The sequence below is a fragment of the Gambusia affinis genome, linkage group LG02, assembly GCF_019740435.1.
Source record: "Gambusia affinis linkage group LG02, SWU_Gaff_1.0, whole genome shotgun sequence".
Taxonomy (NCBI): Eukaryota; Metazoa; Chordata; class Actinopteri; order Cyprinodontiformes; family Poeciliidae; genus Gambusia; species Gambusia affinis.
In genome coordinates, this window is record NC_057869.1 from 13,845,597 (window position 1) to 13,873,162 (window position 27,566).

At 38.4% G+C, this 27,566-nt stretch overlaps 1 protein-coding gene and 1 long non-coding RNA gene across 2 annotated transcripts in view; one reads left to right on the plus strand and one right to left on the minus strand.

Annotated features, from left to right (window-relative positions):
* Nucleotides 1-13,664, plus strand: part of mafa (v-maf avian musculoaponeurotic fibrosarcoma oncogene homolog a (paralog a)) — a 91,552-nt gene extending 77,888 nt beyond the window's left edge. The window contains exon 3 of the mRNA XM_044137205.1: nucleotides 5,375-13,664. The gene's annotated coding sequence lies outside the window, so the exon portion shown is untranslated. The remainder of the gene's footprint in view (nucleotides 1-5,374) is intronic.
* On the minus strand, nucleotides 1,504-6,707 carry LOC122842915. Its single transcript, XR_006372649.1, has 2 exons — nucleotides 6,601-6,707; nucleotides 1,504-2,438 (listed from the first exon to the last, which is right to left on the minus strand). It is a non-coding gene; the product is annotated as an uncharacterized LOC122842915 (long non-coding RNA).
* Nucleotides 13,665-27,566: the final 13,902 nt, after the last annotated feature.

Below are 27,566 nucleotides of genomic sequence, written 5' to 3' on the forward strand. Positions count from 1 at the left end.
GCTTCTTCAATCACAGAGAAAAGTTGGTCAGAATTCAGAAGTTTACAAATAGTTTTAGACTGAAATTACATGTTTGTTTCTGTAAACGTTTTTTTTTTTATATTTGACATATCAGATAATCAAATTTAGACAGTAGTAACAGCAATGATTTCCCATGAAAAAAGGACTTAAGAAGTGTTTCTCTTTAACTCTACTCAACACCCTTAGTAACTGTACTAAAATATTCATAAACTGATGTTATGTGAAGTGTGACTAACTAATATACCAAAGGAAATTCATCAAACTTTGCAGAAAATTGAGTTCAAGAGCTTAAAATAGGGATTAAAAGATATGATAGACAGCAGTGCTATTTATGTCTCTTTGTTACATTATTGCCAGTTACTTATCAGTGTACTCCAAGAATATACTGACTAAGTAGAATTTACTTTCTTTTATTTCTTACAGTGCTGTATCATCCTGTTTATAAATGTTCATGCAGTCATCTGTGTGAAGTCATCAAATCACCAAATGAATGGCTTTATCAATTTTGGTATTTTATTTATAATTTTACTGTTCTTTTTTTATGTGAAATGATAAGAGGTACAAGAACTGGGATGCGTGCTTTTAAATTAATTGTGGATTTTGAAAGTAGAAAGATGAATAAGGATATACCCCAAGGCCTTAAAATACACACACATTTTCCTAAATTGTTTTTTTTTTTTTTTTCCAGAAGTCTATTTCTCAAAAAATGATGTCCAGCATGTTTTAGATGTTCCCTTGTTCACCACCCCTTAACTAAGTAAATGGTTAATCACTAGGAAGTTAACAGAACTCAACCCTCTCAAGACCATGGACATGAAGGTCGGCTTCCTGTGAACACCCACCATGCCACCGCCCCTCACCATCCTCAACAACACCGTGTCTACTGTGGATCATTTTCGATTCGAGGATCCACTCTTCCTAGGGAGCTCAGATAGTCCACACGCATACACAGCCACAGTAGAGACTGCTACTAATCTTCCACACTTCCAAACACTGACGTGTGTCTGTGCCCATCACTGAGGCTCAGCCACAAAGCAGGACAGGTTCAAACTGAAAGCCAGATGTAGAAAGCCTACATCTGTACAGACATAAGGTCAGGAAAAGGGCACCTAAAATATCTGCAGACCCATCTTCCACAGAAACTGTTCCTTCAAACTTTGATGGGATTTTTTTAACATGTTCAAACTCTCTGTCCAACATATACAGTTTATTGTTTTTTGTTGTTTTTTTTAATGCTGACAAAAAGGCTAAAACTGGATAATTATAAAATAGAAGAAGCAAAAATAAGACATAGACCAGTGAATCTCTCCTATTTATTCATCTTTTGTTTGACACTGATGTTATTACTTCATCTTTTGTTTTAGACTAAATACTGAAGACATTCCCACTACAAATTCCTTTATATTTTTTTTATAGTCCTGCAACATACAGGAGTGTGTGTTTGGGAATAATCTATGCTGTATCCTGTATTCGCTTGGTTTGTTCCTAAGATCAAGGTGGCTGGTTTAATTGAGCCTGTACTGGACCTGGGCCTAGGAGAACAGGCAGATGAGCATTGATAAACTATGAAATGGTTCCAATATAACCAATCAATGAGGCTTTGTGAGCAGCTCCCACAGGGCTTTGAATTCTTTCTCAAACAACAATCCAGGATTTCTGTTCATCAAAGGCAAACCCTGTTTTCTCCATTATTGTTGTTCCTTTCCCCATGTTTGAGTGATGTCACCCAGGTCGATTTCATCCATGTCCATAAAGGCTCTCCCACACTTGAGCCACCCGGGAGACAGCTTCTGTCAGTCCGTGCAGTGGTAACAACAACCAATAAAGGTCAATCTCCCATTGTAATGGCCAATTGGGTTTGTTCCCATTATTGGTCCTCTGAGTTGTGGTCAACAGATGGAGGGCTGGCATCACTGCACCAAGTTGCTTACCAGCCTTTAGAAAACAGCTCTGTATCTAGGCACAGCTGTGTGGTTGTATTCTGTCTCTCTTCTTGTGTGTTTTGGCCTGTACATTACTTCATCATATGCAGCTTCTGTTTAAGCCAAACAATCGCAGTGAAGTCATAGGAGTTTTGCTACTGAGGGCTAAGCGTCTAACCATTTCATCTAATTGCCTCATTAATGATTCACTGGTGTTAGGCTGCTCTAGCACTTCGCTGTGGGGAGCAAATTGTTCTGATTGGTTTGCCTCTGTCAATTATTGATGAAGCAGAGAGCTGAAGTGCTAACACCTGGCTTTGGAGGTCCAAATGGCCCTGCAGTTCTATAACACTGCTATTACACAGTCTGAGAGAGCATTCTGTTTTGAAAGGCTTGAGACCTGCCGATTGTTGTTCTCAGTCAGTGGTTGGAGAATGCCCCATGTGAACAGCAAACATTTTGTCAGTTGAGAAGATATTAGATGACCGAACCAAGCTGGAAAAAAAACACAGTAATTATTGGTTGGTCCCATAAAAACCCAAAGACTGCTGTGACACAACAACAAAATCTATTTGGATAACTTAAAGGTTAGGTTACTTTATTCCTACCGAAAGGTAGATTTTTTGTATAGCTGTACAAAGCATACATATCTATGCACAGACACTGTAAAATGTAAGAACACATCAAATAACTATTCACATATATTGGTGATAGAGGCTCCACATGTCATAATCAAAATGAAGCAGGACAAATGAGAGGAGAATAAAACCTGACATTTTTAACATAAATAACGTGTTAAAATAAGAATTGTACAATCAGGTAAAATTTGCTGAGCTATTGAGAGCATCAATGTCACTTCAATTTGTTCATTTCAATAACAGCAGTGGGAACAAAACTGTTTTTAAAGCATCTTGTCCAAATTTAGGGACTAGGGACTCTGTGGTCAGCTTCTTCTCTGACCACAGAGAAAAAGCAAAAACTCCCAGTAAAGCTGGTGAAAATCTTTCAAGAGAGAAAAGGCCATCTGCTATACCTGGCTGATGTACAGGGATGTAACTGATTGTTTATCTTAACAATCTGGCGAAGAGCACTATTTTCACTCAGTGCTGCTTGACCAAACCATGACACCAAGGGAAAGGATAAAGCCTGATCTAATTAAAGAACGGTAAATCGTGGTAATTATGGTTTGGTCAAAATTAAATATAAACTACATAGTTATGGCACCTAATCTTATTATGTGTTATAACCTGAGTTACCAGGAGCATGCAGATATCAAATAGGTGGGGTTCTAGGATTGAATATTGAGGTACCCCGCATGAGTCCACGCTGATGAGAAGTTACCTATTGCACCAAAGAAGATACTGCTGTTTAGATGAGATTCAAACTAGTTATGGACTGTACCAGAGAATTCTGTTGTGGTCGACACAAATCTGCACTGAGGTCCAACAGTACTGCCAGGGGATAAAATTAAACACTTACACTGGGGCGTTCTCAGTACTGCCTCAGAATTGGTCTCTCTGAGTACTGGACTAAATGAGATCCAAGCAGTAGTCTTTGCTAAGAAACTATTTGACTGTTGAAACAGTTTTTTTTTTGTTTTTTTTTTTTGGCAATTGGTTGAAAATTGGTCTTTAATTCTGCAGTGGTCACTTGTCCTTTTTTATCAGCCCTCAGACTTTGAGAGAGAAGGTGAGAAGAGGGACATACAGCAAAGATCTCAAGGTCTGGGATCAAACCCCAGACTGCTGCATCAAAGATTAACAGCCTCCATATATGAGGCCCACACTCTGCCTCTACACCACCCTATCTAGTCTCTTTCTTAATGGTCAATGCTGAACACTGACCTCACCTTAGCCAGGTGAGACTTGCAGTGCAATATAAGGTGTTCTGAATTATTTTCTGACATCCTTAACAAGTTACTGATGTGATCTCGAAGTAATTGTGGTTGATCAGTATTTCTTGTGATGGTTTAGTACTACTCCTTTTGTGAATAATTATTATGTGGTCTGCTGGAGTCTTAAAGACAAGTACATCATTATTCAAAATATAGAAAAAAGGTTCACAGAGAAGAGAGAGGGCCTTTACCATCTTTTAGTTTGCCATGTGTAGTCAAACACATTGTGTTTAATTTCTTCACTTTACTGGCCTGGAAACAATCAGGCCTGGATGCAGCTCATAAAATTTCACCAAATAATTGGATTCAGTTGAGTCCTAATTTCACAAGGGGGATAATATACTTTTTCACATGGGGCCAAGTTGTTTGGGATTGTACTTTTTCCTTTAATGAACGGTATTACCACTTGAAGACTACTCTGTATTTACTAAGGGTATCTTTATGTTAAAATTTATTTGATGATCCAAAACGTCTGACAAAACAAGCAATAAAAGAAGAAATATGTATCGGGGGAAATACTTAATCAGAGGATTGTACATGTTTATATTTTCATGATTTACAGGAATGAGGGGAAGTGTAATAGTATGCAATGCAGTGTCAATAGTTTCTTTGTTTGTGGTGATTTATAATAGGTGCAGGATGCACCTTTACAGTAGGGTCATGTAATTGGATCTCCAGTAGGCAGTAGCTGAATTCCACTGCAGTCTCTGTGTCTAATAGCCCACCCACAGGCAGAACTCCTGGCAACATGAATCATCCTCACACACTGTGTGTTGTTGAACAATCACACTGAACTTTGTATGGTTTCAAACACAAATCTAGGAAAAAAAACCCCGTACTTTGGCTTTGTATTTGGATAAACCACAAACAGATTGAATGATATACAGTAGATATAAAGTAGACACGCTGTTCAGGAATTTGCTCGTCTTTCTTTGGCCTTAATTAAAGCTGATTAAGGAGTCACCCCCCATGCTGATACCACTGTCACCCTGAATCTCAGCCAAGCTGGCTCGCAGTGTACACTCACAGGGTGGTCACTCTGTCTTTGTTTTTAAACTGGCACTGGTGACAGCAGAGCCCACGTCTTTCTCAAAACGCAGTGCTTGTGACTCACTGTATGTGTGTGAGCATAAACCTTGAAGACAAGACTGAATCAAGGCAATTGTCCTGAATATCTCATATTTTGGAGTTCACTCACTGTGTCACAGCAGATCAGGGGTGGCCAACCCTGGTCCTCGAGAGCCGGTGTCCTGCAACTCTTAGATGTATCTCTACTTCAACACACATGAGTCAAATAATGAGGTCATTAGAAGGACTCTGGAGAACCTGACTGCACTTGGGAGATGATTCAGCTCTTGGATTCAGGTGTGTTGGATCAGGGAGACATCTAAGAGTTGCAGGACACCGGCTCTCGAGGCCCAGGGTTGGCCACCCCTGCAGTAGATCTTCTGAATGTGTTTATTTCTATGAGCATGCATAACAGCACAACTCTATAGTGTGAATCTCAATTTAATGTGTTTCCCTCTTTCTGTTATAGATAACACAACAAGGATTATGATGGCATCCAAGTGGCTGACCAGTTGCACCAAGAAACCTACAAAGCACAAAGTTGATAATGAAGAACTTCAAAGAAGACCAACTAGATTCTCTCAAAACCCCCACATTGAAGATCTTGAAAGTGGCATTTTCTCTGAATTCCCTCCTTGATATTTTACCTGCAGCTTTTTGTACAAAACAAGACAAAAGAAAAAAAAATAAGAGACTCATAATCATGAGATGATTGAGAACACCAGATAAATACTTTCAAAAGACTATTTTCTTTTGAGTGCGAAGATCAATGATGCATGCTACTGTAAATAAATCATGAAAACAACCTTTTTCCTGAAACAGGCAGCATACTCAGTTGTTGTCACCAAATTCATAAACCTTATTACTGTGGAGTGAGTGCTCATGAATTGATTTACCTCACAAAACCTGAATACATTTTATGAGTCAAAAGCCCATGAAATGTTCATTTTAAGTATAATTTTATTATCTTTGGTATCATTATTTGATATGTAAAAGTATCGCTCCTATTTTTATTTTTTAAGCAACAGCCTAGTCTTCCTATCTAATATCCACATTAGTATATGTAAATAGAAATGAGTGAAAGCAGCAGCATGGACAAGACTATAGTTTGCATTCCCCAAATTGGTAAGCCATTCAGTATCTCAGTATTTTATAATAGAAATTTTTTTCATTGTATTTGAGTAGATGCATAAAGGTATTAATTATAGGTCTCTAACACCAGAAATACATTTGGTTTTGTCTCTATCTTGAAATGGGGAAAGACAAGGTGAATGGGAAATACCATCAATCCACTGGCCTGACAAAACCACAATGTTCAGCATTTCATATATGATTTAATGTTAGTATTGGACATTTTCTCCTTGTATGTAATTTGTGTACTTCCAATGCAATAACTGTGCCCTCCTTCTAAATGCCCATAACTGCTGTAAGCAAAGCTGCTGTCTTATTGGGACACATTTTTCTTTGCACGGTTCCAAACTGTGCTCTATACCTGAGCCTACACATGGGGAAGCAAAACGGAATTCCTGCAATGTGGACATGAGGAGTTTTCCTCCGTCTTCCATGAACTTCGATGATAACCAAATGCACTGACAGATGAAACACCTAGCCAACGAACAGATGACCTCAATGATTAGTCCCTCACTGGTGAAGGCAGATAACATTTGCATGGACAACAGAGGAAAGCTATTGTACCTTTTTGGACAGCAATTCTCCGCCACCGCGCATCCTCTCTACCTCTTAAGAAATTCATGTCCATCCGGTGACTCCCTCTGTTATCCCCACAGTCCACAATTTTGCTGCATGAAAAAAAAATGACAGCCTCGTGAAGGAAATTCAGCACCGATTCCTGTATAGCAATGGAGAAAACATCAAATATTCACTTAAAAACTAATACACTCATTGCTTGTTGCTGTATATATGTACACTAGGATGAGTCTGTGTAGTCTCAGATGCTGTACTCTGCATGTTAACTTGTAGATGGAACATAACAACTACTCATAGTTGAGTACATGCACATAGTCAATCAGTTGACTGACTGAACCAATGTACACTCTTTCTTAATTTTCTATCCCCTTTTTTCGGTTTCTGAAAATGTACAGTAGTGTACAAGAAACAATTTTTTTGTTCCCCCCACACTAACCTGCAGAGCTGATAAATCTAAACACATTAAAGGAAAGCACACCCTCCCTTCTAATGTCAGGCTGAAACTTGGCCATGGCAAGCATGAGGAGGAGAACAGAAAGGGGAGGCAGACTGGGGTGCTCCAGTTAAGTGGCAGCAAACAAAGTGGCATGCGGCGTCCTGCCAACAACTGTCTATTCATCTTGTGTCAAAAGGATTTGCACATTTCAATGAGTCTACACACTGACAGAGAGGTCCAAGAGGAGAGAGTAAGAGGAAAGGCAGGGCTTTAGAGAAAGGATAGGGAGGAAAAGAATTAAATTTACTTAGACAACGTTGAAGAATTTTAGCGGTCCAAACAACTACATGATCATTTTTTTCTGACCTCCTTGGAGAGCTCAACAACCCCATGACCTCAAACTGTTACACCATAATGTAGATCTCTGGGCTGCTATGACCTCACGTCCTGTCTGAGGTTAACTTTCTGTTAATGAGCAGACCCCTTAGCTCAACCAGATGTTCAGCCTTGTGGTCAAATACCTGTTACCCTCTGTTGTTTTCTTTTTTAAAACCCTGACAGCTGCATTTGCTTAAACATCTAGAAATAGTGACAGAACTTCCCCAAGTAAAAACAAAAATTACTAAAGAAAATATAAACTCTTAAGACTCTTGAGATCAAGAGTGTTTCTTTTCAGACAGAATATGATACAGGTATGACTTTAATTCCTGCGCATTAATTCAGAACACACTCTAACTCACAGATGTTTCTTAAGCAGAAAATGTGGTTAGATGTGACGTTATGTCCTACTGTTGTGATCATGAAGGTACACAGTTTTAGTCAAATTTTGCACATTGAATTACAGGAAGTATTTACAGTCAACTGGTAAACAAATTTGTGCTTATGTCTTAGCAGTGATTAGTTAAAGAAGATTTAAAACACAAAAAGGATGAACATGTCAGTCAAACAGGAAACAGTGAGAAGAAACAAGACACTGAGTGAGTCTCTTAGACTCAAGCCTTCCACTTTTTTAGACATTAAACAAAGTCCCATTTCTTTTAATATATGCCAGTATGTGACAGGATAAGATGTGTTTTCTAATACATTTGGATGAAGTGCGTCACGCTTACATGGATAATACATGGTTGGACACCTCCACATGTAGATCTGGGTGCACACAAATACACAGTGAATATTTCCCTGGTCTTTGGGTTACACAATCTCATATACACATGTTCAAACCATGTTAATCAAAACAGCAAGACTATATGTAAACAGATCGCCTACATAATGGGATTGTTCAGTGTGTAAACAATAGGCTGTTAGCGTAATCACAGGTCAAAGATATATTACCCAGAGAGCTATGCTGTATGTGTATTATCATGATGGATATTGTAGGAGGGAGGAGGGGTGCAAGGGTACTACGATATTGAGCCTTACTGATTCCGATTTACCCCCCATTGGGCCCCATCCGCTGCCTTCTCTCGTCTGCTGCCTTATTCAAGCCTCACTTAATCAGCCTCCCGTTTTTTCTTTGTATTCTTTCCCCCTATTTCTTAGAAACTTGGCTCCCCTTTTTCTCAGCCACCATTTTTTTTTATAATACCTCATTTCTGTCCTTATCAACTATACCCTTTATCCTTTCATCTCTTTTTCATCGCCCTCTTTTCCAGGACAGATATAATCGGCTTCAGCAAAGTCATCAATCCCTCTCTTTAGTCAGTGGGGTACCAGGATAAAGAAGCCCCTGCAATCTTGTTTTTTTCTGATTAAGCTAACAGAAGCCTGAGGGATATTGACCTTTTTAACTTGCTACACCCATGTCTCAAAGATAAACAAGCGCAAGAAGCAGAAAGATATTTTGTTGTTCCATACTTGATGATTAGGAATTATTTTTACAGGCAGCTACTCTTTAAGCTCAGTGCTGATTAACTCATCTCCACTTTACTTGACTACCATTTTCCTCATATATTTGGGTAAATAAGGCCATTCTGTGTGATTATCTCTGAACTGTTTAACCTATGTGCACTTTATGTTTCTGTGCACCTTGAGGTAGACACAACGGGCCAACATATAGAGTACACCTGGAGGCATGAATACTAGAGCAGAACATCACAAATCTAGTCAAGGCTATTTATGCTTTCTGTTCAGTCAGGAATCAGAAAGTCCAAGGTCCAGGTCAGATATAAAACAAAAATGTTCCTTGAAGTTGCAGCTTGAACTGTGAAGTCAAAGTTTGCACATTAGCTCCCAGTATATAATCTGTTGTGGCTGGGGAGAATATATAATTTAGTAAAATTTGTAAGTAATGAATATTTTTTATCTCAATAAACCAGTGGCACGCCTATTACCACATACCTTTGTTGGTGTAGTGTATAAAAAAATGAAAAAGGAAAAAAAAATAATAATAAAAGAAATATCTGTCATAAATGCTAATTTGAGTTAGCGGCAAAATGCTTTCTGCCTTGCAAATAGAATGTGTCCAACTCAGGTGTAATGTAACTCCTACAAACTTAAGACAGCTTATGTTCCACAATGCATAGACCTAACCAGTTCAATGGCAGTTGTTTACGCGACAGCAGTGTAATACTAATCTTGAATAATCCGTTTATAACATAATTTTTAACAACATCCGCCACTTAATACTGCTTGGCCACAGTGAGGTAGTGGGAGGGGAGTCAAAGGTGAAAGGATTACACAGAGCAACAACCCATGTCAACCGCTTTTGTTTAATCCTGACCAATAGACTGAAGTAAAACTTCTGATAAATGATTCACATAAACAATCTCTAAACAACCCAGGCACCTCCAACTGTGTGAGCTGTAACTCATTTAGCTGTTTATGGAAAAAAGCAAAAAAAAAGAGCTTGAGTGATAGATCGTGATGCAGAGATACTATGGGTTAGAGCTGCTTTATTAGACAGGCCAAGAGAAAGAGAGAGAAGGCCTCCTTATGTCACAGAGCTAATAACAGGAATGAATAATAGACATTGTAAAGCCCTTACTCCCTCCTTATTCTGCCCCATGCATAAGCTTGAGCTATATGTGGGCAGAGAGCCACCAAGTCCTTCGCAAAAATGAGATGGGCTCCCAAGAAGATTGGGAGGTGAAGGTGGGGGTGGAGAGAATCGGATTAACCAAAATGCCTCAATTGTAGGAAATGCTTGGGGCTGACCTTAGTGTAATGCCACTGACAAATGCTGTAAACTAAATCCTTAGTTTCTGATTAGGCAATCATGGAAACCAGAATTAACTGTGGTGAAATTGCTCAAATCTGGACGTATGTTTTATACGCAAATGTTTATGAAAGACTTGGGATTTATGCTTAATACCCTTATTGCCTCTGGAGAAACAAATGAACAGTAGAGCAATAAATTGCCAGAAGCTGTCAAAAGGTACCGTTTCAGTCAGCACAGTCTAACTGTGCAGTCTGGCTTCTGACAGGTTTATTTAGTCTTCAGCACCTGAGCCAGAAAGCAGAGAGCAAATTGTTGGCACAAAAAGTAGCTTAACTAGATTCCAATCTGCCTTCTTTGAGAAACAATTGATGTAGCTAATGCACATGAAAAACAAGGAGCAGGTTTTTGGTCTGTGTTTACTTTACTTGAGGACCAAACACAAAGGGCCTGGAAGAAAGGTAACAGACTAGATTTAATTTTAATATTTTCCTGCTATCTGAACCCGATCAGATGGCATGACTATTGAAATGATGTTTCAGCTTGTCTTCAATGTGTAAAATACAGATTAAAGGGGCTCAACTGCTTCTTTAATGGAGGCATGCTGTTCTCCCTGCTGTGATCAGGGTGCAATCCTTCAGCTTTTAAAGAAGTGAAAAGTTTGTGGTGTCCAGAAAGTTACAAACATGTCCCTTCTGGCCCCCCTACAGAGCGGAGAGTGGTAGATAGCAGGGGATAACCATATGTCTTCCAACTGTGTTTCAAAGCTCCCATCTTTTGCTAGCTAAATTGTATGATATCATCATATACACCTGGCAAAAAATAGAGAGATACTGTTACGCATCTCAATGTGCAAAGTAAAAGGTAATGTTTTCAAAACTTAGGTTTCTTTAAATAGCAAAGGGATGTAACTTTACTTACTTTATGTTGATCAGTCAACTCATCACTTTGTTGTTACATCCTTTTAAAATACTGCTGCTGGTGAACAATTAAAAGTTTATGATATCCCACCACTACGAGCCCCTTTGCTGTTGCTTGGGGTTAATTTGTGCTCACCCCTCATTTCAATTGTTCTGTGGTAAATGTCCACATTATTTCCCACATGTGCCTGAATGAGGGGTTTGATTATCAAAAGGTAGACCTTATGGGTAGCTGTTATATTATCAAAGGGGTTGTAAGCTGCAGTAACAGATTCTGGGGTCTTATTGCTATGGCAATCAGCCCCTTGCCACTTGGCCTTTCCTGACCCCAGTCAGAGATAAGCTTTATGGGAAAGCACATTAACATACTCTGGCAGTCACCTCACTCCTTGATAAAAGTCAGTCCTGTGAAATCAAGTGTTTATGGACCCCTAGTGAGAGGACAGTGCTGCTGATTGCCCATATTAGAGGTTGACTGTAAATGAGCTGGAGATGGACAAAGGACTCGTAGCAGTGGGGAAAACTGAGGACGGGATACTGATGTTCTTGCTAAATGAGCAATAATTTTAATGACCTCAGTGTCCCATGAGCAGGATACTCTTCCCTAAAAATACTGTCATTAGAATCGCTAGATGGGAATTTTTTATTTTTTATACACTTTATGTTCCAAAAAATATTTCATTCATTCTTTTGGATAAAAACAAAACTTTTTCTTTAGCTAATATGAAACAGGCATATACTGACACTTTGGAGCCAATGTATTTTATTGCAATTTCAAAAGAAATAATTTTATTTTGCCATTGTCTTTCTTCTATTAAGATACACTGACGCTAAAATATCCTTTAGATGTTTTTTATTATTATTATTATTATTATTATTATTATTATTATTATTATTATTATTATTATTATTATTATTATTATTAATTTACATTTTTACTCTATTTTAATACAGGCATTTTACTGTGGCTACTAAAAAGGCATAGCATTTAAGAAAAGAAAAAAAACAAAACAATGCTAGCTGCTGTGAGTGCCTGCTTACAGCCTGATCACTTGTGTAAAATCCTCTCAGCGTGTCTACAATGATGGATGGTGATAGCCCTGTGTCTTTGTACACAACAGGGGGGACCTACTGTTGTCACCGGACAGATACAGGGAGTTGCAAAGAGAAAGATGTAACCACAGCTTAATGTCCTTCTCTGGTGCTGTGCATGCTCTTTCCTATTTGCTTTTCCCTTCACGGCGCGGTTAACATCGTAAATTAACCTTTCCAAGCCCCCTGTGCTTACAGGCTGGTGCACAATACAAAGGGGAAAAAAAATAGATCTTTGTTATGCAATGCGGATGGTGCTGGTCAGAGACACAGCCTGTTACAGTGTTCAGTTATTCCTTTTTTCAGTGATGGGGATAAAACAATATACGTTGTTCAGTCAAGCATACTTTATGTGCATGTCCTGTGTACTCTGCAAATCCATACGAGGCTGGTTTCTGTTCTCCATCTTGGAAATGTAAATGAAACTCATGAAACAAAATGTACTCTAGGTCCTTCTTTTCTTAGGTCAATTTTGTAAATAAAATGTAAATAACAAACAGCTATGCATGCTAATATACACGCAATTTGTTCAGGTACTTTTGTAATCCAGACTGCTCATATGGCATGTAATAATGACAAAGCAAAAGTGGAAACAGCATAATAAATTGTGAACAATATGGTTTGTAATGATGTCAAAAAGGGAAAAATACGTCTTAGCTGGTAATGTTTTCTTACTGATAAGTATTGCATTGGCCTGCCATTTACTCCAGTGCTGTGCTCATGTTACTTTATTTTTTATTTTTTTTATTTTTTTCCAAGAGGTGAGGTAAGGGCAAATATGATAATAAATTACCACTCTGTGGAATAGTGTGATTAGCAATCAAAATGAGGACAAGGCTGGTGTACTGGCTGTTTTGTGTTTAATTCTTGATTGCCACTGCATGCTGACATGCATACTCCTATTAATAGCTGAGTATGAAACACAACAAATAAATTTTTTCAAAACTGAGCTGCCATTGGAGTTGTGTCAGCAGAAAAGAAGGCATATCACCAGCTATATCAAGTGTAGTTTTGAAAGGATACGCTTCTGGAAATAAATGCAACTTACATGAATAGAACAATTATTTTTGCTGCTTCCAATTTTTTCAATAATTACTAACATGGAAAGAGTACTCAAGTAAATTATGTTTTGTTTTTTTTTCATTTTGGAATTTGTTTCTGCTTTTGTAAAACAATGTTTAGTTAAAAAAAAAAAAAAAAAAGAAGATGTATATCCAAAATTTCTGTTTGCCCTAGAAGCTCTATTGTGACATTGCATGTAGGGAGCAATGGCGAAAACCCGATTTTTTTGCGGGGGGTGGGTGGTTGGGGTGGTTTTTAAGAGTGTTTATTGTAAGCCATTTTAGAACCATGTTAAATCCCAAGGCACCCATGGTAGATGGAAGTATCTAATTTCTAACCTGTGCTAAAGATATTTTAAATTTAATAAATAAGTATTGTAACAAGAAAACATGTCAAGCTGTGTGATGTTTTCTCTCACTTTACCCTTAAAATGTTTCCATGTAAAGAAAAGAAGAAAAAATAAGTTACTGAACATGAATGAAGAAATTGTAATCAACCCAAGCTTATAAAAAGTCAATTTTATGCTTTTTTTTTATTTTACTTTTTTAATCAAATTTTGACTTAAGTTTAACCATTATTTAATTACAACTACAACTAAATGTAAAAATTGAGGAATATTGCATTTCATATCATCTCAAAATATTGTTGCATATTAGATTGGACAGTACTGAATTAAATATACCATCACACTGTCATGCTTAAACATGACAGTGTGATGGTATATGAGATGGGCTCCCAAGAAGATTGGGGGGTGAAATATAATCACCACTGTTACAAAACGCTTATTCAAGGAAAGTGAATTTTAAAAATGTTTTTCTCAAAATCATTGATCAAAGGTGTTTAACGACATTGTACTTGTGATCAGTTGCTGATATTTCAGAGTGATATCTAAACAGCAATTCCTTTTTCCTTTATTCTCAAGGCATATCTCTTATGGTTAAGTGAAGGTTATCAGACACAGACTTCAATCAGTTAAACCATTCATGGCGTGGTATGTTTGTGTTTTGCTCATTCCCACAAATTGTTCACAAGAGGACACATTCAATTAGTTATTTCATTATTGCCTCGGGTGAAATCAATCGACAATGCCGATAACAAAGCCACATCAATTTGTGAGCGGACTCCAGCGCATTTTTCAAAATGACTGAGGACCACATCTATTCAGGCACCCACAAGTCTTTGTCTGACAGTTTAGCACACACTCTCACCATGATCTGTTTCATCCCAAACTCTCAGAGTCTCCACATTTTTGACTGTTGTGACCACAAATTCCACATGTGAAGTCCGTCTTAAGTCCCTCAGCGATATTTGGCATTTTTCTGTCATCCTTACCTCTCCTCTTCTGCAGCATAGATAAACAATACGAGTGACAGTCTCTCATCACTCAAGAGGCTGAATATCTGGCCCTGACCTGATAACATCAAGTGTGTGTGTCACCTGTCAAGTGGCTTCTGTCACACTTCAGTGGGAACTCAAAAACAAGACTGGGTGTGCATGTGTGTGCCTTAGAAACGGACTGAGTGTGTGAAGTCAAATGGGGGATGGGGTGGTATAGGGTTGTGGGTTTAAGAGTGCCTGTTGGCATGCAAGTGGAGGCGTCTTTAGGCATGAGTGGAGTTGAGAGAGTTGAGGGGCTGGGAGGGCAGTGGTGCTTGTGAAGGTAAGCCACGAAACAGAAAAAAGAAATAGGGGGGGTGGTGTAACGACCCAAATGGGAAGGACTTGTGCAGACACTGTGAAACTATCTCATTTTGTAGGCTCTGCTGGTCTCATTCTCATGTTCGGAAGGGGCAGGGTGATGTGGGAATGCAATTATTTTCACCTATAAAAGGCAACATATGCCAAGATCATAAAACTTCTTATTGGACAGTAATTTATTAAAGCAAGTAATAGAAATGGAGAGTGCAAAGACACAAGCTATAATATGAAGGTGTCGTTCTGCTTCTCATTAATGACCTAGGTGTCAGGAAAATTCAATATTGTAGGTGTCTGACATCTGAGGGAGAGATTAGCAGAACAGAAAAATATCCTTTCTTCACAAGATCCCAGACAAATGTCCCAGTTCATTGTGTAATACATAAAATCTAAATCTCATTTTCAATTCTTTCCCTGTGTTTCTCTAACTCACATCATTAAATAAATCATTTGACTCCTTAATTAAACATTTATTTATTTCATGGTACATTTAATTAATGATTTAATAATTTATTTATGCATTTAATTGTGTCACTTCTAACCCTCCATATTTTAGAGGTGGGATTCACTTAAAAATTTTAATCAAGTTATTTTCAGGATTGTAATTAATTACAAAAACATATAACATCAATATCAGCAATATCTTCAATTTGAAAATCACTTTTCCTGCTAAATTTAGCAAATAGATATATGAACATAAATATTTATCCTGTTAATTGGGTTACTCAAACATTCAGATTGGTGCAAAATGCTACAAGAAGTCTTAATCATTCATGTAACTTCTTTGAAAAAATCTTTGAAATTTGGAACATATTTGCTGACATTAATGTTGGGGACATATGTGTTTGATGCTATAAGTTTTGCATTCAGATGGTATTATAGGCTTGAATAGATTCGGTGACAAGCCAACTCCTTTTTCCACAATGTGTACACAGTAATAGTATTTTCCAGTGTCCCATCAGATATCACATCGTTTTTTTTAAGCAGAAAAGAAAACTAGTGCTCTACAACAAGTGGCCATTTTTTTTACAGATGTACCAGAAAGAATAAAGAAAAAAGAAGAATGTTCTGGTGTGCACCAGATGCTATATAATGTGCCACAGATACTTTCTTGTGCATTCCAGATAGTATCTTATGCTTACCAGACTCTATCTGGTGCACACCAGATACTATCTAGTGCACATGAGAAATTTATTTTTTAAAACTTCTCTCCAATGTCCCTGTAGAGGCTGCATAGTATTTTTAAATCGTTATAATTAATTGGTCAAGATTATATTATATATAGACCGGTAGATATTATCTATCTGGCCCAATTACATGTGGCCCATGAGTGCAGACTCACTGCACATCAGGTGGCTTTGGTGGGTCTCCTTTTGGTATTTTTGGTTAAACGTGCCTGCAGCTTTTCAGTCGTATTAATGGTTTTAGCTTTGATGCCAACAACAGTCAAAGCGGTCCAAAATAGCAAACAGCTGCTACCAAACAGAAAAAGGCATAAATGGATGAGTGATCTGAAACAGCATCCTTCTTTGTCTGCTGAAAATGTTTAAATCATTGTTGAGCTCTGAATGAGCCATAATAAACTATCATTGTGATGCTAACAATGCTAAAAGATGTGGATTAGGCAGAAGGGGAGAAGGCTGTATTGAGGAACTTATCTGCATCATCTTATTATCTAATACACCAAGTGGAGGAGGAAATTATTCTACCATGGCACGTCTTTAACCAGAACAACGGAAATGAGTGCAAATGAGCCAGGCGGATATATTCCATTGTCTGAGGGCATTGTAATGGTAAAATACAGGTTTTGTGGTTGTAAATGACTCTTCATTCAGACAGAGCGAAGGATTTTGTATCCGTTTTTGAGATAAATACCAACACAAATGAGGCTGGAGAAAACAAAAGCAGAAGAGAGAGAAAATGGCAATTGAGTTAGAGAGAGGGAAGGTTTTGTATAGCCCCATTGTACAAAGTCTGGCACACACCTTTGTGTTTGTTGTCAACTTCATGGTGACAACCATGTTCTGAAAAAAACTGCACAATGGGAAAATAGGCTCCTCTAATTGTTGTAAACAGATGTCATATTGCAGTGAGTTTGTAGAAAAGTAAATAATTCCTCAGTGGTGGAAGGCTAACAAGTACACAGAAACACCCTATGTTAGCTGATTTTGGCAATTCGAAACAACCACAATTGAAAAGTTTTCAATGTTATCTTAGATTTTAAACCAGGTGCTTTCACAAAAGACCATTTTTATGCATATTATTTTCACAACAGAGCATCCATCATTATACACAATGTTATGCTGGTTAAGATTCCAGTTGCATTAATGTGCCTCAGCCTTCCAAGAATCCAGTAATATTTTTGATTTTCTAAAAGGCTTTTATTTGTGAAATGTTTTCAAAGGTGGTAGATATTTGTGCTTTTTCAGGTCTTGTAGTTGTTTGGAAATTCCATCAGATTTTTGATCAGCAATCAATTTACTTCAGTATACACAAAAGTTGTTGGGCTGAAGAAAAGGTAAAGAACAACAATACAACTAACAACATTTGTTGGGGAGAAGAATAAGTATTTATGTTTGCTGGTAAAGCATTGTGCCATAAGGGTATGACATATTTCAGTTTGAGTTGTTTAGAATTGCTAAAATCCAGTAAAATGTAGAACACTGACTATATCTTGAGCTTTCCACCACCTACAGAATTTCTTCACTTTTGTACAAACCCTAACATCTAATAAACAGGCAAATAGCTGGTAACTTCAACCAAAACTTTACTACAAGAAATTCAGATGTCCCCTTTGAAATCCACTGATGTTGTTTAGCTGTTTTAAATATCTGATTAGGAGCTAGCTTTTCATCATGCCGATGGTGTCTTTATTTTCTACTAACTTACAATGGTATGATGGTTTTTCATGATCGTCACTTTAGAAGACCTTATTTCCAATGATTCCAAACAAGAATACCTCTAAAAAAAAATCTAAAATCACTTCCAGATACAAGCACTGTTTTGCATTGCAGCTCCTACATTACCTGTTGTAACTACGTAAGCAGACAAGTTTCACTGCTTAAAATGAAATTCAACCCTAAATCAACTCTTTTTTTTCTTTTCTTGACAAACTGTCTAAATAGATCATCTTTAGGGTTTTCTCTATGTTTCTGTGCCAACACTACTGGCCTCATGGTCAGACAGTCCGTATAAAAGCACAGCACTCCCTCTACCCCCACCTCTTTCCTGCCCCCGGATGGCGAGTAAGGGGTTGGAGTAGCAAGTGGTGACTGGCAACCAGTGATCGATAGCATTACTCAGCTTTACAAATGCGTGATTTATTTGCAATGTGAACAAGGAGTGGAATGAATCTTTTCTGTTCTGACTATTAGCAAAGGTATGGTGTGTAAAACCGCCTGCTGTGCTGAGGAAGTGGGAAAAGCTAATGGCTGGCGGGACTCGCTGCTCGCACAGGACAGACAGGTCGTTAGATAAATCTCTAGAAGAGTCTGAAACATTGATAAATATAGCGACAAAGTGGATAAGTTGTCAACAGTGCTTCTTTCATCTTGATCACAGCTCCAATCACTCCCACCTCTCATCCCCACACTTGGCTGTCTCTTGGCTCCGCCTACTTTGCTGTAATTTTTCAAAATTTGCCACAGCCAGAGTTTTGCTTTCAGAGGAGGTAAAGTAAAACCACCATTCAAGCAAAAAACAAAATGCTTAAACCAATATTTAAATTTGCATTGACAGAATGTTAAAAAATACATTTACTTTTGTAAAATCCCAACTCCACATTTTCCCATAACCTTTGTGTTCTGTTCAATCAAGGATTGATCCAAACCTGGTCAAGGTTCTGCAGGCCAACTGGTCAGTCTGTCGAACATGGCCATATCATGTCCGCCAAACAGAATAGAGAACACAAAGGGGTCCAATCCCTTGTTTGCATTGGAATCAATATCTAATTGATCATGGACTAATTATATAATCACACCTGAATTAATAAGAGATGGAATTGAATTCCAGATAACCTTTCCTTTTGTAAAAGTAAAGTAGCTCACATTGCGAGGTAAATACAGAAACTCCTCTCTAATGTATGTATGTATTGTTTTTTTCAAAAGCCAAATGAAAGAGGCTATTTGAAGACCCACAAAGAACTTCATTAGTCACAGGCATGCACACTTGAACATACAGATGCACATGCAACACACACAGTTTCCCCTATGTTTATATATGGACACATATGCAAAAAATTCATGCAAGCATACAGTTCCTTGGACATGTCTCATTAAATTCAGGTGAGCAGATTAATTAAAATGATATTTAAATCCCTCTGGACTGTAATCTACTCAGCTCAGGTGTGTCACACACACACACACACACACACACACGCAGCCACACAAATGAATACATTAATTTACAGATGCCAACAATGCATGTGAAAAGATGGTAATTATGACACAAATTATTTATGGAACTAAAAACCAAAAAAAAAAAAATCACAAAGGAGGAATTTCAAAAAGTAAAAAGAAAATAACGTTTTCTGACAATTCTCCAGGATTTTTGATTTTTTCAACTCAGTGAATAAAGTAAAATTCTTTCATGCTTGACCTTGTCTAATCCTTCTAAAAGTCTGTAATCAGTCAGGCTGTTTATTCACATCTCTGACCTTAACTGGAACAATAATCGTGAACCACAGGCATGGTTTCTAAAAATCCCACAGCAACAAACATAGTGCAAGAATGTTCCAGCAGACTGAATGGTTTGGGGAAGGAAAGTCAGAGGTAAGAAGAGAAAGCGTACATCAGGCCTTTGTGAACATTTCAAGAATCTAAATGTTGGCGACATCAAAGAAGGCTGCGTGTCATGATGATCAAGAAGGATTTCATACAGGTTATATTCGCTGAATATGTAACCCACTTAAAACTACATCACTGCAATTTCTTAAAGGAAAAGAACGCTGACATCTACTCCAAGGCATCTGCATTCTCATTCTCACATAATATTGATAGAATGTCACTGCATGTTAACACAGGGAACAAAAGTGTTAAGTAGGAGGTGTGTTTCACATAAAAGCTTGCCTACTTTCCCACCAATCAAATCAAGATAAGAAGGAAACTGAAACCAGAAAGCAGCTCTTGTACGTGTTTCTAATCAAAAGAGGAGTGATGACAGCAAGCCATTTAAAAATATATATTTTTTGACCTTAAAGAACGTTTATTTTGTTATACAGTTGCCAGATTTTTGCCTCCCACTGAGAGCAATGCTTGAACATGGACACAAAGAGGAAACAGAGATCAAGTGTGAATTCAAAAGAGGAATAAAAAGGGGAGCCATCCAATGTTGTGCTGCAGGCCCCTTCTTGACCTTCACCTGGTAGAGAGGCAAATTGCATTAGAAAATGACATGTCATTCATCTGGGCCATACTCAGAGGATCATTTAGCTAATTTAATGATTAATAAGTTTAACACCTCTTAATAATTTCATTTGGCCCTGTGATTGAAATCCTGGGCTGAGCACGGCAGGAGGCAGATGAGGATGTCTGGGACTAAGACTGTCTGTCTGGAGCTGAGCAGAAAGACGTAGAATCTCCCTGAGGACTAGAGATCAGTCTATTACCACCGTGACCTTTTCTCTTCACTGGATATGCCATTAGAGAGGAAATCTGAAAGTAAAGCCTTGATTAACACAGTTATTCAACATGTTGAAAGAAAAATGGAAAAGGAAAAATATGTCCCTTCATTAGGAAAATGTTCTGCATTATTAATGTCAGAGAAGCCCAGCTAAGTGGACCTCGGAGCATTATAGATTCTTGGTTTAACCAGATGTGATCACTGTCGAGACTCACAATAGGCTTCTCTAAACGTGCAAATGAAGTGTTTCCTGAAACCTTCCCGTCAATGAATGCACAATGATTCACCTTCGTATTGTTGTGACATTCATACCAATTTTCTGATTACAATGACCTTTGTGATAATTTTTTTATTTGAATAGCGTCAAAATGCACTGGAAAAGATGAGAATGTTCATTTTCACCTGTTGTGAAATATAATTTAGTACTCAGAAGTTTCCACATCATTGGTTCATTCTTTCAAGCACGTTTTTTGTTTCCACCTTCAGCACGCTGAGGAAGTGATGTGTAACTACATTAGCATGTGAGTTCTCACGATCTCAAAGCTTTCTGAACGAGAACTAGTTAGGCAACCGTATTCTCCACTGAAACTCATGACAATTTCTTGCGGGGGTGAAATCAAAGAGAAGCCAACCTGAGTTGTAATGAGAATACAGTCAGACCTGATCATGCAACACAGCAGATGTTGTAGGTGGGGTGAGTTAAGCTGTGAGCCACATCCAAACACACACATACACCCACACGCGGCTACGCACGCCGTCACACAAGCTATCAATTGCCGCTCTCTGAGCTTTGCTTCAGAAGTCACAACTTTAAAATCCTCACATATCCACTTGTTGACCTTGTAAGGTGATAAACTTCCTGCATTCATATGAAGTAGCCACAAAAAGGCTTGCTTTTTTGGTTGATATGCAACTTTGGGGAAAACAAAAAAAACATCTATTACACCCTTACTTTAAGACCAAATTGAAATGCCCCTCTTCTCTTTCTTACCTCTGTGTCCAAATCTCCACAACTCATGTGCAGAGGTTCTTTTCAAGTAACCAAATAGCACTGCCCAGGCCAGAGAAACACCATGACCTTGTCCTTTGCTTCTTTGAACCAAATGCTTTCCCTCATCTCCATCCAACTCCTTGTGGCTTATGGAACACAAGGTCATGACAGATCCTCACTCGTTTCTTTGCACGTCCTCTGAGAAGTCAGCTCTGAGGTATGTGTGCGTGAATGCCGAGCTGAACATAGAAAGACCTCCAGACAACCTTGAAGAGCACGCTCCAATCTATACAGCCACAGTTGATCCTTATCTACAGTATGGCAGGAAGGAGACCTTTCTAATTGTCTGAAGCCACATATTGTCACGGTGGACAAAGAGAGTCTATTAAGTCCATGCTACAATGTCCAGGAGAGGCAAACTAAAGACGTTGACATCTGAAAACCAGGCTGTCCGCTATTAGCTTTATAAACACGTGCTGTTCAACTTTGTAAACATATTTTTAGGAAAAAACGATGAGACTTATCCTTATACGAATAAAGCTCTGAGACATTGTCCTTTTCTCATAACTATGTTGATAATAACATCAATCTGAGCCTGAGTACCTAGAAGCTAAAACATTTAGCAAACTCAAAATGCTTTGCTATGTTTCTCTCTTTTTTTCTTGTATTTTTTCCATGTCTCACAGAGAACCTGACCTGCAATAGTATCATGGTCTTCAAAATAAACCAGCTTCCCTGAAACATGCAGGTCTTCGGAGAGGGGAAATGGCTAGGATCTCTGTGATGATTTTCATTGGCCGTTGCCACACATCATGTGTGCACTTAAAAGCGCTGGTGAAACTCAAACCTGTTCAGAATCCACTCAGGAAAACAAACACAGCTCCCACTCCAAATAAATGTCCGTTTGAAATAAAATGCTGGACCAATATTTTGGATTTGGTTAGAAAGAAATGAATACGTTTTGAAAATGGCCTTTTCATAGAGCTGGGAATTCATTTTGAGGGTGGCGTAGATCAAAGGTTGTGCAGTGCCTGTTTGTTAGGGCGATCTACCAACAGCCACATTACTCTGGCACCAGTGGGGGTTTTTTTGCAATAGGTTGCACCTGGAGAACACTAAGGCCAGTGTTTTGGTGAGAGATGTCTGCAGGGTTGCTTTCAGTGCCTTCTCCCACCGTTTATGAGTCCAAAGAAAAACCTGAAACACCTTGGAGAAAAGTCAGAGAAGTGGAAAGTCATGTACATCAGCGGATATGTGAAAAGATATACGACAAAGAGATGCATATAAAGGCAAAGAAAAAACACACACACCTGTCCTGTAGATTTCCATGTCATTGAAAGATTAGAGGTTATGTCTCAAGTTTTGTATGTTTCCAAAAATTCTAATAAGGATTTTACTTTGAAAGTAAATTTTCCCATAAGCCAATTTTCCTATTATGTTAAGTTTTTAATGGTGATTCACCCAAGTCATCGTAGCTACTTGGGTTGTTTTTTTTCCACATCTTCACCACTATTTTAATTGCTTGTTTCCACCTGTGGAGAGAGAAGAGGAGAGGTTTTCCCCTCTCACTGACAAACACCGGCAAGCTTTGAGATGTCTTTCTAACGGGCCAATGACAGTTTCCTCCTGTCACAACTCTGACTTCCTGTATAAGCATAACCTCATTAAAACTGCCACCCGAGTCTGTGGGCGGGCCTCGTGGCCCTCCCCTCCAATTAAGAGTAGTACGGGATGTCGCACTGACAACTCCCACTTTGAGTTAAAATCCTGGAGCTCTAGGGGCTAACGCCATGTGTCAAAACATAATTATGATCTCACCCATACCTCTGTCCAAAAGAGAGGAGTGAGTGTGCAAGAAGTAAAGGTAAAACAGTGAATTGGAGGTGGAGAGGGAGACAGCAGGCTTGGGGTCAGAGATTGGAGGCTGTGGAAGGAATAATGAACTGCGCTGAATAATGAGACTATTTGACCACATAATCTTATTCCTCTCCCTCACATGACTGTGCCTTAAAAATAAAGGGTGATATTTATTCTGTATACATCTACGCTGGGCAAGGGCATGTTCATCACCTGTCTGCCGATGCTCTTTCCACCAAGCAGCGAGAGTGAAGTTCAGCAGTCGAAATGTGCAGAGCCTGCTGGTGTTACACATGTCTAGAAATGACACAAGATGATACACCTTTTTTGCTCCCTTATTCTTTTAAATTTCCAACACACACATGCCCACACAAGTAGAAATGTGCACTGCAATGGATCTGCAGCTACACCATTATAGGTAAACCTGTCCAGTTACCAAGTATGCATGATGAAGGTGACATGAAGATCCAAACAAAACATCAGAATGGTCAAAAAAGGAGATATTAGTTACTGAGTGTCATGTAGTTGTTGATCGCAGAAATGCACATCTGAGTGATGATACCAGCTACTACTGGATTTTTTAAAGAAAGCTATATTATGCATTTTCCAGACACAGTGTCATTTCATATTCACAACCAAGCAAGTATTTTGCCATTAAAAGTGCTGTATACATCTAACACGATTTAAAAGAAATTGGACTTTGTGACGTAGCACCTTGAAATTAGGCCCTTTCTTTCCCTAAGAAGCTGCTGCTCTGTACAACACTTCACTTCAACCACAGCATTCCTCTATTACACCTTTAATGTTCTTTTTTACCAGCATTGCACCGAGAAGTTGTCTGAATGATGAGCTGAGCAGATGTGCAGTTCCATGACATGTTTGCTACTTACAGCTGGTGCTAGTCTGAAGGAGTAAAGTGGGAGGATAGGGGTGATGTGGAAACTCGACTTGTAACCTGCAGCTCTGAGGAGCTTTGTGGAAAAGACACCGCCTGGTGAGATCAAACATTTCTGCAAACAGAATGGCTACCAAAGGAGATTAAAGTATTTCACAAAGATGCATGAAAGAGTCAAATCAATAACCATGTAGGTTTTTGATGAGGGAAGAACATTATAACAAGACATAAAGCTCAGAAAAGTTGATTTTACATAACGCTTCCCCTTTAAGAACAACCATTTAGAGAATGGCTCAAAAATCAGAAAGTAACCATGGAACAGCAAATGTGTTGTCAAAAATTCTTCTTTGATGTCAGAGGTCAGAGGACCAGAGGACAGAGCATACTGATTAAAGATGGTAGGAAAGGAAATGCACCACTTGTTAATGCCATAGAGAATACCATCTCAAACACATAATATTGACGGGAAAATGTTGCTTGGCTATACGAGTCTCAGTTTCATAAACATTGAGATAGCAGAGTCAGAAATTGAGCTGATAACAAAAGTTGAAACCCTTCTGCGTTGTGTCAATGAGTTGGTGGTAGTGTAATGGTATGAAGAATATTTGCTCGGCACACTTTGGCCATCTTAGCATCTTAGATTAAATGCCACAGCCTGGCTATTGTTGCTGAACATGTCTATCTCTGGAAATGAGTTGACTATAATCCAGCTGATTCATTCATTAGAGCTGGTTAGACATGTGGTGCATGTCTGAACTGACCAACACGGTTGTCCAGCTGATTGATCTGCAGCAACTGTACGATGATTTAATGTCAACATGGAATATTTCTGAGATTTGTGCTGCAAAATACTGGGGGTTCTGAAGACAAGGTTCCAGTCTGGTACTAGCAAACTGTACCTAATAAGTACAGTTTTTTTTCAGGAGCTTCAGAAAAAAAAAAAAAAAAAAAACCCTTTCTGAACTTTTATCAGCATCCATCCATCCATCCATTTTCTTTACACCCTTCTTCCCTAAATGGGGTCGGGAGGGTTGCTGGTGCCTATCTCCAGCTGCGTCCCGGGCGAGAGGCGGGGCTCACCCTGGACAGGTCGCCAGTCTGTCGCAGACTTTTATCAGCATGGAAGACAATGTTTGATTTCAAGTAATCTCTCCCACGGCAAAGCACACAGAGATGAAGGGGGTAAAGAGGGTAAATGGAAGAAAGAGGTCACACAAGATTGACACTAAAGATGACCTCCTGTCTGCAGTGCACAGTGTCCCAATGAGGCTTCTGTGACCCCACCAACAAGACTCTGCAGGAGCCAACACACTGCAAGCTGTGCCAACTGTCATAGCTGCCAGTCAGCTAGGTTTGATCACTTTAAAATTATGTCACCTTACTCTTCTACTTGAGCAACACAATAATGTTTGCACTTGCACCTTTGATGTAGAAATTTAAAAACTGCATGTGGTAAATGACCCTACACTAATAAATTAGCTCTCAATATGCACAATGTTTTTATTAGATTTTCAAAAACATCTAAGCCAGTTTTGGCCTCCATCTTGCTCTTTTTGTTATTTACCCCACTTTTTGGATGATGATGGAGATGCAGGCTCGCAGATAGGAACAGGCAGGTGTGAGGTGCGAGATGTTTGACATGCTCACACAGCATGCGTTCATCACAGAGACAAGACGTGTTTGACAGCAGTGACTCCCTGACCATGACTACATTATCTCTTGGTGTGTTGCTGAAGGTCAGGAGAGAATCCTGCAATATTGAGGAAAAGGAAACACATGATGTGTCTGTAGAGGACAGATGAATGAAAGCCATCCTAAAGGGCAAATATTTAATAAACTTTTTTATATTTTTTTTGTTTTAAGCCCATTAAACACAGAAAAGGATTTTGTTTTTGCTGAATCAAATCCTTTAACTGTATTTATTAATCATTTTGCCTTTGAGGGTGCTGGCAACTTTAATAAACCAATATAATGTGAAGTCATTATTGACACCCTTAGCAAAGATGTGTTGTTGCTGTGGAAACATTTTAACCCCCAAGAAGATCTGAAGGTTCATACAACCTTTCTGATCACACTGACAGTTCATTGTGAAAAGATGAACTTGGCTTCTCGTCGAACCTCGTTACTGAAATCTAACAATAGTTTTTAACTTGTTGTAAACATAAATGTAGGAGAAGAGCTGTTCCCAGACTTATTCAGTTCAGTTCATTTATTTATGTCATGATTTGTAGAGGTGAGCAGTGGATCAAGGCGGAGACGGCAGTGGAAGTTGTAATAATAAACAACTTCTTCGTTAGCCAGAATTGTAATTCTTTCTTTATTTTTTTTCCTCTTGAAGAATTTCAGTATTTCACTGAAGCATTAATGTGTTCTGGGTGACGGTCCACATGTTAAGTTTTAGATGTAGGCCAAAAAGTTCACATCTCTTCCACGTTTGGTGCGCTTCCTACTTGGCATTGAGAAACTGAATTTTGTTTGGCTGTTGTTGAATAAAATTTGTATTTGATTTGTGGAGTCAACACATTTTTCTCAGCAGATTCTTGCATTTGGGTTATGGATCTTTGCAGCTCCTCCTTAGTTACCAGGGCCCCATAACTGCTCCTCTAATCAGTGCTTTCCTTGATTTAGTTGTTGTCTTGGTAAGATTGCTGTGATGCCATATTCTTTCCATAGATTTAGCACCATGAATCATGTAACTTCCATCTTCAGAAATATGCAAAACACTCTTTTAGATATTCAGATAGAATATCAGTAAAATAAATAGACATATGTGCTTGCAGCATAACAAAAGGTTCAGTGTGTTTGAATAAATAGTAGTTGGAGTAAAAAAAAAATCATCTGAACATTTAATACCAACAGATAAAAAAAGCCATATAAGAAAGCCCACCTTACAGTTTAGACTCAGTATGAATGGGAGTTATGAAGACCAACATATCTTTGTTTTACTTAAATGACATTCTCTTTTTTTTTTCATTCCAATTTTGAAGAGTGACTAAGACATGTGGGTCTTTGTCTCGCATCATTTTAATGCAACATGAAGTCAATAATTAGCAATGAAAAAATACTTAGAGGAATAGTTACTGATAATCAAATACATTTTTGATAATGTGGGATTGAGGTTCCAAAAGAAACTCCATCTTCATGATGGTGTTATAATTGGCTTATACATTCTAAGGACATGGCAATTTTTTTTCGAGATACAAATCAGGCAGAGCAAAACAAACATTGTTTGA